This window comes from Eschrichtius robustus, chromosome 15 (genome assembly GCF_028021215.1).
Source record: "Eschrichtius robustus isolate mEscRob2 chromosome 15, mEscRob2.pri, whole genome shotgun sequence".
NCBI lineage: Eukaryota > Metazoa > Chordata > Mammalia > Artiodactyla > Eschrichtiidae > Eschrichtius > Eschrichtius robustus.
Genome location: NC_090838.1, coordinates 30,862,162 through 30,875,838, shown reverse-complemented (window position 1 = coordinate 30,875,838; position 13,677 = coordinate 30,862,162). Strand labels below are relative to the sequence as shown.

At 41.8% G+C, this 13,677-nt stretch overlaps 1 long non-coding RNA gene across 1 annotated transcript; it reads left to right on the top strand.

Annotated features, from left to right (window-relative positions):
• Positions 1-1,620: 1,620 nt before the first annotated feature.
• LOC137778095 (uncharacterized) lies at positions 1,621-3,029 on the top strand. Its single transcript, XR_011076737.1, has 2 exons — positions 1,621-1,743; positions 2,314-3,029. It is a non-coding gene; the product is annotated as an uncharacterized lncRNA (long non-coding RNA).
• The last annotated feature ends 10,648 nt before the right edge of the window (positions 3,030-13,677 follow it).

Genomic DNA, 13,677 nt, shown 5'->3' with positions numbered 1-13,677 from the left:
CATGGATGTTTGTTTCAAGAAGATAAATTTAACCATTTAAGTTCCTATTAATGGCAGAACACTTTCTCCCTCCTCTCTGGTTTCCAGGAACAGAGATTTTCCCTAAATCCGCCTTTTCTTGCCTCACCACTAATGCTCCACGGAGGCGGTGTGAGTTCCCGGTGGTGACTAAGGGAAGGGAATTCACGTGTGTTAGTCCAGGCCCTTCCTCCGTCCCTTCCCATTAGAAGCCAGCTTCCCCGGGAAAGCACACATTCCGCTTTGTTCTGCCTGGTTCTTCAGGGCCCCTCAGGGGAAGACAAGTTTTCTAAGACTGCCCACAGTGTGTGGCAATGCGTCTTAATTCAGGGCACAGAGCTAGCCCTGCCATACATCTTAGGTGTTCTCATTAACTAAGGTGATATTTTAACCATCGTCCACCTTATTCCTTGTCCATCTCTTAAATAATTCAGAATTTGGATGGGGGAAAGAGAGTTGTTACATATTGACTTCTTAAATAAGTTTCATCAGTTCCCTTTAAAATGTCATTTTCTCCTCGCTGAACAAAAGAAACATGAAACTACTACAAATTCTCTCCCTACCCATACTGTCTCACCATCGTACTACAACCCTCATTATAATGCATTAGCTTTTTCTTGAAATAATAATAATCAAACCATTTGTAATCCATATGTTTCTACCCAAGACTGGCAATCAGAACTTCAGGATTAACTGCAAGAGCTGTAAAGAGGGTCTTGGACATTTGCCTCAAGAGCCTCCATGAATAGCACGAAGATGAGTAGTAAGCTCAGAGCTCCCCACTGCCATGCCAGGTTATGATGCCTTCTTTCCTAACTAGCAACCAAGAGAAAAGGCTTTTCAGATCTTCTGGAGGATGTATGACATGGAAAGCTCATTCTAGTAAAGGGAACCAGACCCCTGTCATCCGACACCAACAAGGTGCCCTTCCCTTGGCTTAAAGGGATCTGGGGAAGGACGAGCAGATAACCTTCAGCCTAAATAAGTAATATCATCACTGCTCTGGAATCTCTCTGAGGCATGCCCGGTTACAATGTGGAATTCCACAGGGCACGTGACCCTCTTGGACTCCATCCAAAGGAATAAGTTATCCGAAGGACCTCATCCTAACATGTGCCCCTGGGGCAGTGTTCATCAGCAAGCTTCAGGGTAGCTAGTAAAATTCTGGCGCTAGTCAGTTGATCACAACACGCTTGTTAATACAGTCAAGGCGCCATTAAGAAGCAACAACCCAGTTTGTCGCTTGCCCATTCCTTCATTGCCCGGTTAGCTTGCTTATAAGGCAGCTCTGGGTGTCTGACAAAATGAGCCTCTTGCTTGCGTGCCTGATCCAGAAGGCTTTCTTATGATCTGTTGTTTTCTATTACCAGCACTTCTGCTTCATGCCATGCTCTTGGCTAATTGAAGCTGTTCAAGGCATGAGGATTCTGCTAATGGATTCAGCTCTCCCACAGGGGTCAGATGCCAAGACAATTTCACAACAGTGAAAGGAAGAGCCCAGATGGCCAGGCTCAGATGGTAAAGGCCTTTAGAATCTGCCTTGAGGCTCTCAATGGCTTTAGATTGAAAATCATCTTGGCCCCATCCACCAGTGTAAGGCATTTAATGATAGCCTGGAAGCACAGAGCTTAAACAGAATGAAGAGCACAGGGCAGGACTTTGGACTCCAGAAGAACTGCCTTAGCACAGATAATTTTTCTACAGCATTTGACGAGAACAAACGAAGTAAGAATTTTCCTTTTGTTCGTCCCTCCGGCCTCTGGCATTGTTTACTTTCTTTTCATCCTTCTCAAAGGCACTTAAAGCTTTGGCAGTGTTTCTGTCCTAAAATCTCATTGTTAGAAGTTTCTTTTTCAGCTGTTTCAAATCATATCTGGTAGAGTGAGTGCTTTGCCTGGGCTCATCGCTTTACCTCAGAAGAAATAAAGTTCACCCTTTAAATGACAATATTGATTGTCTACAGCTTTAAGTTTTCTACACTTAAGCTGCAGGCTTCATTTAAAGACCTGTTTTCCCTCATCACAAAGGAATGATGGTAGAACTCTTTACTCTGCTGGCGTCTGGGTAATGACCTAACACTGTATTTTGGACTATCGCTATGTTTTGTCAGATTTTCACTGTGTGTGGAGTAATTCTTTGTCAATGGTGATTTTGTCAACTGTGGTTTTGAGGCAATGAGGTTTTATACGTGTGCCTGAAATTTCTAAAATATATAAGCTTTTAACAATTGCAAAGTTGAATTCAGTCCTCTTTTAAAAGGAACCCAATATGCTGTTTTTCCTCCTCCTCTATCAGGGCGTGCGTGGGACAGAGCGGACTTTACATTGCTGCCCTTCCAGAACATGGACAGGATATCAACACAGAAAAATGAGCCCTTCAGCCCTGTGATGATTTGTGAAAAGCTCAGATTGATTTAGCAGGCATTTTCTTGACACCTGTGAAAAGTCAGCATGTAAGAGAGGGTAGCATGATAGTTATGAGGCCACGTTCTAGAGCTGGACTGCCTGATTGAATCCCAGCTGCACAGCTGTAGTGGGTTAAATGGTGGGCCCACTCCCAAAAAGATAAGAGCACCTCCTAACCCCAGGAACCTATGAATGTGGCCTTATTCGGAAAAAGGGTCTTTGCAGATGTAAATACATTGCGGATTTCTTGAGCTGAGATCATCCTGAATGAGCAGGGTGGGTCCTGTGTCCAGTGATAAGTGGCTTATAAGAGACAGAGGAGGAGACAAAGACACAGAAGAGGAAAAGGCCATGTGAAGACGGAGGCAGAGATTAGAATGATGCTGTCACAGGCCAAGGACCACCTGGAGCCACCAGAAGCTGGAAGAGGCAAGGAATGATTCTCCCTTAGAGACTTTGGAGGGAGTGTGGTCCTGCTGGCACCTTGACTTTGGACTTCTGGACCCCAGAACTATGAGAGAATAAATTTCTCTTATATTAAGCCACCCAGTTTGTGGTAATTTGTTACAGCAGCCCTAGGAAACAAATACATTACTTACCAGCTAAGTGACCTTGGACAAGTTATTTGACCTCCGTAAATCAGACCCTTCAAAGGAAAACCCTCCTCGAAGGGTTGCCGTGGGGATAAAATGCCTTCACACAGGTGAGTGGCTTAGAACAGTGCCTGTACCTGGTGTGCTCAGACAAGTGATTTTTTTCTATCATGATAACAGGCAAATGCAAAGGAGCTGAGATTTCAACCCAGTAAGTGCTGGTCAAAAGAGTCACAATCTGAGAAACAGGAAAATCCTGGAAGAAACTACTTCAGCTGACCTCAGGGCCTCAGCAATAATTCCTAAACAGCTAAAGAATATGAAGCAGGAGGAGGGTTCCCTGCAAGAGCCATTATTTAAATGCTTCTAAATCTAACTGGTTTTAGAAAAGTGCAACTTCTGGAGGTTTATGTGCTGAGACTTTAAGAGCACACGTATTACACACCATGCATACTTTCCCTCAAACCTCCTGCCCTCCCTGAGTTTTGAGTTGCCTGCCTGGGTAGTTGTAAGGCCTTCACCCCAGGGGCGAGAGACTGTTCCCTTCTGACTGGAGATGGGAACCACTGTGGGTCTGTATGGAGGGTTTGTTAGCGGGCTGTGGAGGGAATGCCTAGGAGACTGAACTTCCTTCCCTCAAATCCCCTTCCTACTCTCAGGATCACAGTTTGATTTTGCTGTGAATCCCGGTGTCTTAGTTTGAGCTGCTATAACAAAATACCTCAAACTGTGTGGCCTATAAACAACAGGAATTTATTTCTCACTGTTCTGGAGTCTGGGAAGTCCAAGATCAAGGCTCTGGCAGATTTAATGTCTGGGGAGAGCCCACTTCAGAGTCAGCAGTCTTTTCACCATAACCTCACGTGGCAGAAGGGGTGAGCTCACTCTCTGGGTCTCTTTTATAAGGGCGTTAATCCCAATCATGTAGGTTCTCCCCTCATGACCTAGTTACTCCCCAAAAGCCCCTCCTCCTAAGACCATCGCCTTGGGGGATAGGATTTCAACATATGAATTTGGGGGAGACATAACCATTCAGACCATAACACCCAGGAGGGCACAATTCTTCTTAGAGTGTCCGCTAAGAAGGACTCATAGATGTAAAACCCCCATGTCAGTGAAGACTCAGAAGGTTTTAGAGCTCAGGGGGTTCTATCAATCATTTTGACCAATGTTCCCATTTTATAGATGAGGAAAACGAGGCTTAGCCAGGCACAACAGCTGACCCCAGTGCACACAGGATCTGGTGGCAGAGCTAGCTCTGTTGGAGGTCCCTCACTCTAAGGGTGTTTGGGTGTTTGTTCTAGGAAGTAGACCTTGGTGGGAAAGACATGAGGGGCCAGAGCAAATCAAATGTTAGGACCTGTATACCTATCACTGCCAGCCCTAGGGCTTAGTCTGAGCATGACCATCACAAACATGAATTTGGTTCTTTTAAGGAGTGGACCAATTCTCAGCTCTTCCAGCAACTTCCTGACTTTCTAAGGCCTCCAGAACACAAACTGGGAATGGGTACGTGAGTATGTGAAATACAGCTATATTTCTGAGCATGTTTTCTAAAAACAACGACGACAACGATAATTCCCTTTCAGGATAATTGGGGAAATCAGAGTATTCAGGCTTATTATAGCGCCTGATGTGTAGTAGGTGGGACATATACATTGGCTATTGTTATTTTTATTATTACCAGTATGACTACTCACTACAGCTTTGCTTTGCTCAAACTCTCCATTATAAAAATGAAAGTAATAATAATGGTCTATCAGAATAGAAGTTACGAGCATGAATTCAGGAACCAGCAGGGTCCCAGTTCTATCCTTACAAGCTATAGGACCTTAGATACATTATTGGGTTTCCCTTTGCTTCAGTTTATTCATCAATAAAATCAGGATTACAATAGTATGTGCCTTATGGAGCTGCTGTAAGGATTAATCAAATTCATAAATGTAATGTTCTTAGAACAGTGCTTGGCACGTAGCATGTGCTCAATACGGTGTTCACCACTGTATTACTTTTACTTCCCCCACAGAATTGTGATGAGAATCAAGCAAAACAATGTATTTAGAAGCATGCAGTATATTCAACTGGTAATTATCACAATCATCATTATCATTATCAAATGACTGGGTCTTTCTACTGTCAGGATCTGCCCTTGTATTTGCTTGATAGTTAATGCTTCCTGAGCATGTGTGTAGTAAGAAGTAGTATGCAAAGAGTGTATACATAGAACAACACTGAACTGGAAGCTAGGATTTCAAGAGTCTTTTTAGGGCAGCTTCTACCCTGCTGCTGGTAAATCATTTAGGGTGAGAATCCTGCTCTGGAGTGACAGTCTTTGGAAGACCCTAAGTGGAATGTTTGTTTGATCCCCAGGGTGTCCCCTGTTCTGAGACTGGCCAATGCATGGTTTGTTCTCCGATGGCCATGTCTGTGTAACGTGGCACTGTCCTGGCCTTAGCTGACCAGTCCTGTAGTGTGCCCTGCCTCAGTCTCCAGGATTTTTCAAACAGATCTGAGGAAATAGGATCAGTCTCTTTCTGGTGGTGGAATCTTCGGCAGCCACGTTCCCTGTCAATCTGCAGTAGGAGAGAATGGAACTAATGAGCAGAAAACACCCAGGTGAGCATGTGGGGAGGGCCCTAAGATCATTTGAAGCCACGACACTCTGTTGCATCCCTGCCCTTCCCAAGGTAATGTCTATCCTTCCGATATACACCCCCTGTTTTACCTAAATGGAATTTCTGTTACTTGCAACCAAGAGAATCTTCCTCTCCCTTCTAGAACCAACCCAAGAATCTCCTGTTCTGCAAAAATTCTCCTGACCTCCTCCCCCATGAGGTCTAGTCTGGGCCACAGCATTTTGCACCTCCAACCCCAGGGTACTTTCTAGTCCCCCTGCAATACTAAGCTTCTTAAGGACAGTGTCTAGGTCTTATTTGTCCCAAATTTCCATCACCTGACCCAATGCTGGGGACCAATAATAGATTGGCTTTGTCTTTCAATGAATATGTAAATGACATAGAATGTAGGCACACAGGTCAGATTACCTCTATGATCTTTTCCAAACTGGAGATTCTATAATGTGATCCTAGATTATTTGTAAAGGGAGATTCTGAAGGGGTTCAATGGATGGTTCCAGAACTGCAGAAGTTGATAGTTTCAGTTTTATGTTATTTAAATTTTACTTCCATAGTTACGTCTTTCCTTGACAAAGGTATGTCTCTAGCACCACTCATGTTTCAGAGTTGTGAAATACTGGCATCATTTTTAGGTTCACAAATGGAGTAAGAAGGGATGAGGAAGGGAGAGAGACTGCAAATGAGAGATGAAGAGCTAAGAGAAAACTCATGGTACGTATGTGTGAGACAGAAATCTCCAGAAAGAGAAGTAAACTGAATTATAAGTGTGAAAGTCAGAGGAAGAGGAGTTGGGGTCTGCAGGAACCTTGTCTGATCAGTCATCACAGTGAAACAACTAAACTGACAGAAGCTATAAGATGTTAGATTTCTCTGTTCCTGACATACAGATGGCCAACAAGCACATGAAAAAATGCTCAACATCGCTAACTTTTAGAGAAATGCAAATCAAAAGTACAATGAGGTATCATCTCACTCTGATCAGAATGGCCATCATCAAAAAGTCTACAAATAATAAATGCTGGAGAAGGTGTGGAGAAAAAGGAACCCTCCTACACTGTTGGTATGGAATGTAAATTGGTGCAGCCACTACAGAGAATGGGATGGAGGTTCCTTAAAAAACTAAAACTAGAGTTGCCATATGATCCTGCAATCCCACTCCTGGGCATATATCCAGAGAAAACTCTAATTTGAAAAGATACATGCACCCCAATGTTCATTGCAGCCCTATTTACAATAGCCAGGACATGGAAGCAACCTAAATGTCCATCGACAGATGAATGGATAAAGAAGATGTGGTATATATATATATATATATATATATATATATACAATGGAATATTACTCAGCCATAAAAAAGGATGAAATAATGCCATTTGCAGCAACATGGATGGACCTGGAGATTATCATACTAAGTGAAGTAAGCCAGACAAAGACAAATATCATATGATATCGCTTATATGTAGAACCAAAAAACAAGAGATGCAAATGAACTTATTTACAAAACAGAAATAGACTCACAGACATAGAAAACAATCTTATGTTTACCAAAGGGGAAAAGGGTCGGGGAGGGATAAATTAGGAGGTTGGGATTAACATATACACACTACTCTATATAAAATAGATAACCAACAAGGATGTTGTATAGCACAGGGAACTATACTCAATATTTTGTAATAACCTATAAGGGAAAAGAATCTGAAAAAGAATATATATATATCTGAATCACTGTGCTGTACACCTGAAACTAGCACAACACTGTAAATCAACTATACTTCAATTTAAAAAAATTTGTTTAAAAAAATTTGAAAAAAAAAAAAAGATTTCTCTGTTCCTGGCAACCTATAATGTTACTTTCATTTCCCAAAGTGTTTTCCAGGGAACAGTCTGGTGGTGGGAGAACCTGGCTGCAAAGGTGGCACGGACGACCAAGTCTACTTTCTTCATGAAGGGGGACATGGGGCTTTAGGCCATTTCTTTGAAGTCCCTCTAGAAGCTTCTAAAGGTTGGGTAGTGGCATCTGATCTTTAATCCCAGACATCAAATTTGTTGATTTTTGCCCTGGACAATCTGTTTCTCAACTTTTCACAGAACCTTTCCTTTGTGACAAGTAGGGAAAGAAATAATTGCATTTTTCTTTCTTTCTGTTTTGCCTTCCCATCCTAGTCACAGCATCAGAAAGGGGGAATTTACCTGTTGGATGGTGTGCTGAAAGATTAGACACAAAGTGCTGACCTTGGTGTCTGCAACACACTTCCTCCAGATTGGATGCCTTTGCTTTCACTCTCTGATAGGAAGTGAGCGACACTGAGTCTAGTCTTATGACCATTTAATGTCTGAGTCCAGCACACTGTTTGTACTACTTGCAGTCATCATGATAACGAGGAGCATGGGCTCTGGGATCTGACAGCCTGTATGAATTCCAGTGGAGCCTGTTCCTAGGCAAGTACCTGGACAGGTTATCTAACCTCTCAGACCCAGTCTCCAAGCCTCCAAGGTGGGATAATGATAGCTGTTAGCTCGATGAGGCATTGTGAGGGTTAAATGAGATAAAACATGGAAAGCCTTCACCCAATTACTAAATACCCATGGGCATTTAGTAATCCCATGAACATTAGTTATTATTACTATATTACTATATCTTTAATATAGTAATAATATTTCTAATAATAAAATAGGAGAAAGCTTGGCACTGGACAGAGAACTTGCAGCAGGAAGGAAGCTAAATAGTCACACAGGCCTTTTCTTGAGTTCATCCTACCCCAAAGAATTTGGTGCTGCCATATACGGGACATGAAGTTCAGAAATGGCTGTTTCGGGACTTCCCTGGTGGTCCAGTGGGTAAGACTCCACGCTCCCAATGCAAGGGACCCGGGTTCGATCCCTGGTCGGGGAACTAGATCCCGCATGCATGCCACAACTAAGAGTCCACATGTCCGCATGCTGCAACTAAGAGCCCGCATGCCACAACTAAAGATCCCACGTGCTGCAACTAAGACCCGGTGCAGCCAAAATAAATAAATACATAAATATTAAAAAAAAAAAAAAAAAGAAAGAAAGAGATGGCTGTTTCCAAACTGGTGAATTCCTTGAGGACTTTTTCTCCATTGTGGTTCATCTGGTCATGCCCTTGGTTTTCAGTGGCCATGGTTGTTCCAAACAGGCCACGAGCTGGAAGAACACTGCTCTATGGTAAGCCCAGTGCCACCCTGATTCAATCTTCTCCAATTCTACAAACCCCAGGTAGTATGTGAGACAACTGATGTAGGCTTCCCTGGCAAATGCTTGCGGGCATTGTAGAGACCCCCACTTCAAGGGGACGGCAGATTCTGGTCATTAGAATAACGGCTGTGGGAACTGAGCTACCTTCTGGACAAAATGGCAGCTCTCTCATTGAAAAAGTTTAGGAGACTGATTTTTTCCCCCTGCAACCACTATTTATTGTATGAGATTTCAGAAGATGATGAGAAAGAGCAAGTTTATAAGACTCCATGAGGTTGTATAAATAAAATGAAGTCATATCTGGGAAAGATGTACCAAAGTAAATTGAACCCAAAATATCTAACTTTGTAATTCATACTTGGCCAAAAGTCCCATTGAATTAAAGCACGGACTGCATAACTATGTACACAAAATGCCTTTAAAGTTCTTCCATAAATTTAGAGAAAAAGGAATAGTCTGTTTAGAGCTACTAAGGCAAAATTCCTTACTGTGGATTTATAGGCACTTGTACAAGTGGTCCCCAAACACCCTTTTTAATTTTTTTAAATTATAAATAAGAAAGAACAGATTCTACCCTCACAACTTCCACTTTGGAACTTGTAATCACCAGGCACAAAGAACAGAGTTCTTGGAAAAAAGGAAGGCTGAATTCCAGGCCTCTGAAGGGGAAGTTATAGTCTGACTGATTACATTGATTACATTTTAAATCTACCAGTTTCTCCCTTGAAACCCACTTATTATTTAACATCTTAGTTGCTTTATGTTAAATTTGTTGAAGAAAATCTCTCAATATTTTCAGGCCTTTATCATAATGTTTTTTATTTCTTAATTTTCCTTTTTGTTTTTTTCATTTCTTTTTGAAATTTATTTTATTTTTTATTAATTTTCCTTTTTGAAGAAGTGAGAGAACCAAGTTGAATAAGCAATACTATATAAGTCATCCATTTAATATAGAAATTCTGGGAATTATAGCTTTGGTGCTCGCCTTCATTACATGTATTGAAATCAAGCAGTTTCTACATCTAGGTAGACCGAGGCAGTTCTTAGGCCATGTCGAAAGGGGTCGTGTCTTGGCACTTACTGTAGGAGAGCCTACAGCTGCTGTGACCCACATTTGAGCAGTGACTCAGGGATGTGGCTGGCAAAGGAGGAGGAAGTGGCTATGAAGAGAGGCTGTTAACAAACATATAACCAAGTCATCCCTCCCCCAACACTTTCCATTACCGAGAATGATAATGTGGAAATAGCCGTGCAGGTGACATGGATCTGTTTGCTACCCATGAGTATTCCTTTATTATAGCTCAACTACTGGACTCTGATTACATGACATGTAAATACATGGGATGAAGGAGGACTGGGGGGCTTTACCCACGATCCCACAGCCTTATGATAGATTGACTTGTCTACATGTATCTACCAACTACATTGAGACCATCAGATTTATATAAACATACCATATCATTGCATTTATAAAAAGTACTCACAATCACCATTCCATAATTTTTCCCAATAATCCTATGATATGGGTAGGGAACATCATTTTCATTTTACCAAAGAAGTACTAAATGTAGGAAAAGTGCTTGATTGTACTAGCAATATAAGAAGTACATATTAAAACAAGAAAGCATATTTTGACTATCAAACTAACAAAGCCATGTAGATCATCAAATTAGCAATATTTTAAGATAACGTTTATGCTGACAAGGTTGCACTGAGATGGAAATTGTCTTTCTACTGGTGGAAGTACACACTGGTTAAACCTTTCTGAAAAGCACTTTGCAACATGTATCAGAACCTTTAAAAGTATTCAGGGAGTTCCCTGGTGGTCTAGTGGTTAGGATTCGGAGCCCTCACTGCTGAGGGCCTGGGTCCAATCCCTGGTCAGGAACTAAGTTCCCACAAGCTGCGTGGTGAGGCCAAAAAAAAAAAAAAAAAAAGTATTCAGACCTTTGGATGCAGTAATTTCATTTCTGAGAGTTCCTTCTAAGGAAGTAATAGGAAATGTGGACAAATATTGTAAACAAAGATGTTTCTCACAATATTCTTTATAAAGGTAAAAACCTGGAAATCATTGAAATATTTAACCACAGAAAATAGTCATGACACACCTACACAATGGAATACTATAAGGCCCCTGGAAGTGATATCTTTGAAGAACTTTTAATGCTGTGAGAAAATGTTCAGAATATAATGTTAAATGAAAAAGCAGGATGAAAGTCTTACATAATAGCATAATCATAATCATAGTTACATAAAAACATGTACGTAAATCCACTTAAACTAGACCGGAGGAAACAGGACTGTAGTTGTCAGAGGTTTCTGGGTTATGTATAATTTTGGATTTTAAAAATACTTTTCTGTATGTTCCCTATTTTTAGAAGGAGACAGTATTACTTTCACAGTCAGAAAAAAACCACAACGAAGTTCTTAAAAATAAAGTGTAAAAGAAGTATTCTCAGGGAGATTTGTTAACTTGACTGAGGTCACACAGCCTCAAAGCAGAGGGGCAAGCACCTAAACCCAGTTCCAGCTCTAATTCCAATGTCTCCTTCCCCATACCAGCGTCTTTGTAAACAGTTAACTTGAGCAACAAGTTATTGATGTTTGACTTGTTAGAGAACAAACCATTTGTGGACTCATGCTAGAATCTCCACTACTACTACTACTTTGATTAGACTCAGGAATACAAGTATTCCTTTGTGGCAGTGCTCAACTTTCCGAGTCCTACAAGTGGCTGACATCTACATTGAGAAAACTCAGGTATGCTAAGCTCACTGCTCGATATCACCTGCATGAGATGTGAAACTCCCTTAATACAGAGAGCCGTGGAGATCCAATATAGAACATGACCTGGAAAGGTTATTCCAGTGATTTCCAAAATGAACTAAACAGTAAAATTACCAGGATGATTTTCCAAAAATACAGATCCAGGTCTCACCCTAGAGATCCTATTTTAGTAAGTCTGAGGTGGAGCCCTTGCCTCTGGACCAGGACTGTCTTTAAACCATTCTAGCCAGTGGTAGAAAGCTCCCTGCATGCACAGTGAGTCACAAGCGGTGATTCTGCTACTAAAGGTTAGAAAAACTCCCCCTCAAAACCAGGATTCACTTATAACTTGAGTGCACTGTTCACTGAGACCTGTGATGACTTTGCCCACCTACTCAGTGGTTAATGGGGGAATCACCTTGTCGCCCATTGCTGCCTGTGTTGGTTTTCTATTACTGCTTAATAAATGACCACCCCCTCCCCCCCCCCAAGAAAAACAAAAATAAAAACACAGAACTTAGTGTCTTCAAACAGCAAACAGTTTTTAGAGTTTCCGTTGATCAGGAATCTGGGCAGAGCTACACTGAGTGCTTCCAGGTCAAGGTCTTTCTGAGATTGCAGGCGAGGTGTTGGCCAGGGCTGTGGTTTCATCTGAATGCCAGAGGGAGGACAAAAGGGGAAGGGGTCTACTTCCAAGGTCACTTATATCCTTATTGGCAGGTCTCTGTACTTTTTCCTCCACCCTAACTCACAATATGGCTCCCACAGAAAGAATGATCAGAGAAAGAGAGAGAATGAGAGAAAGGGAGAGAGTTTGCACTCAAGCTGGAAGCCACAATCCTTTTATGATCTAGTCTCAGAATTGACATCCCATCACTTTTCTGTATTTGCTAGATGCAAGTTAACAACCAAGGAGAGGGAATTACACAGGGTGTGAATGCCAGGATTCAGAGGTCACTGGCGGCCACCTTGGAGGATACTTGCCACACTGCCCCAGACAAACAGCAGATTAAAATTCTGCACTAATCCACCTTCACCTCTATCCTTCAACTTCTACTTGGTAAGTAGGCAGAGGTGGGGCTGGAGTGAACTCTGTCTATTGATGGTAATTGAATCAGTAGGCCCAAAGCAGAAGGAAAACAAACCTTCAAGTTTAATGTAGGGCAGTGCCTGAATTTTCACACATACAGTATGAGCCATGGATGTCACCTCAGGTATCAACAGAGAGACCCAGTTAGTCAACAGGTTCACTCACTCAGTTTTTATCTTTAAAGGAGTGAACATTTCAAATGACCTTGGGAGCTATTATTTTCAACTCTGGCCCTAACTTGTGAAACAATACTCAATTCTCCTAGAAAACATACTTGAACTTCATGTTCTGACCTCAAATGCAACTTGCTCGGGGTTTGATATAATTGTATTTTCCATCCTCTTTGGAAGATAGACAACAAATATTGAGTAAAAATAAATATATTTACTTATATTTTATACATATGTGTATATATACACATGTATATATATATTTTAATATATGTGTGCACATACACATACACACCCACACACACTTCATTGGGACCATCTAGGGTGCCTCAGCTTACCCCACTATCTCCAGCTCAGCCTTAATAGCAAAGCCTTCTAGTAATGTGGACAAAGGTAGGCATCCAGATACAACTGGTTTATCAACTAGACCTGCCATGTAAAGTTAATTTCAACTTGCCATATAGTTGCCAGCTGACCACTGCTACACACATTTTCCGGCACCTCAACGTGCTATTGTCAGAGCCACAAATTAAAGCAGTAAATACAGCTGCGCCATGGCTGCTCTTAGGAGGGGTGAAATCACTGGTGAGGAGGGAGTCCCCATTGTCATTTCAGCTGCCAAGACATTTCACACTAACGAACTGTGAAGGGGAAGTTGCTAATGATATGAAATCCCTTTTTATGGCCAGGGCTGGGCCAAGGCCACCAGACGGACCATGTTTTTCCCATGCTGCTGGGCCACTCAGAGATGTTCTTAACAACCAACGCTGATCCCTCTGT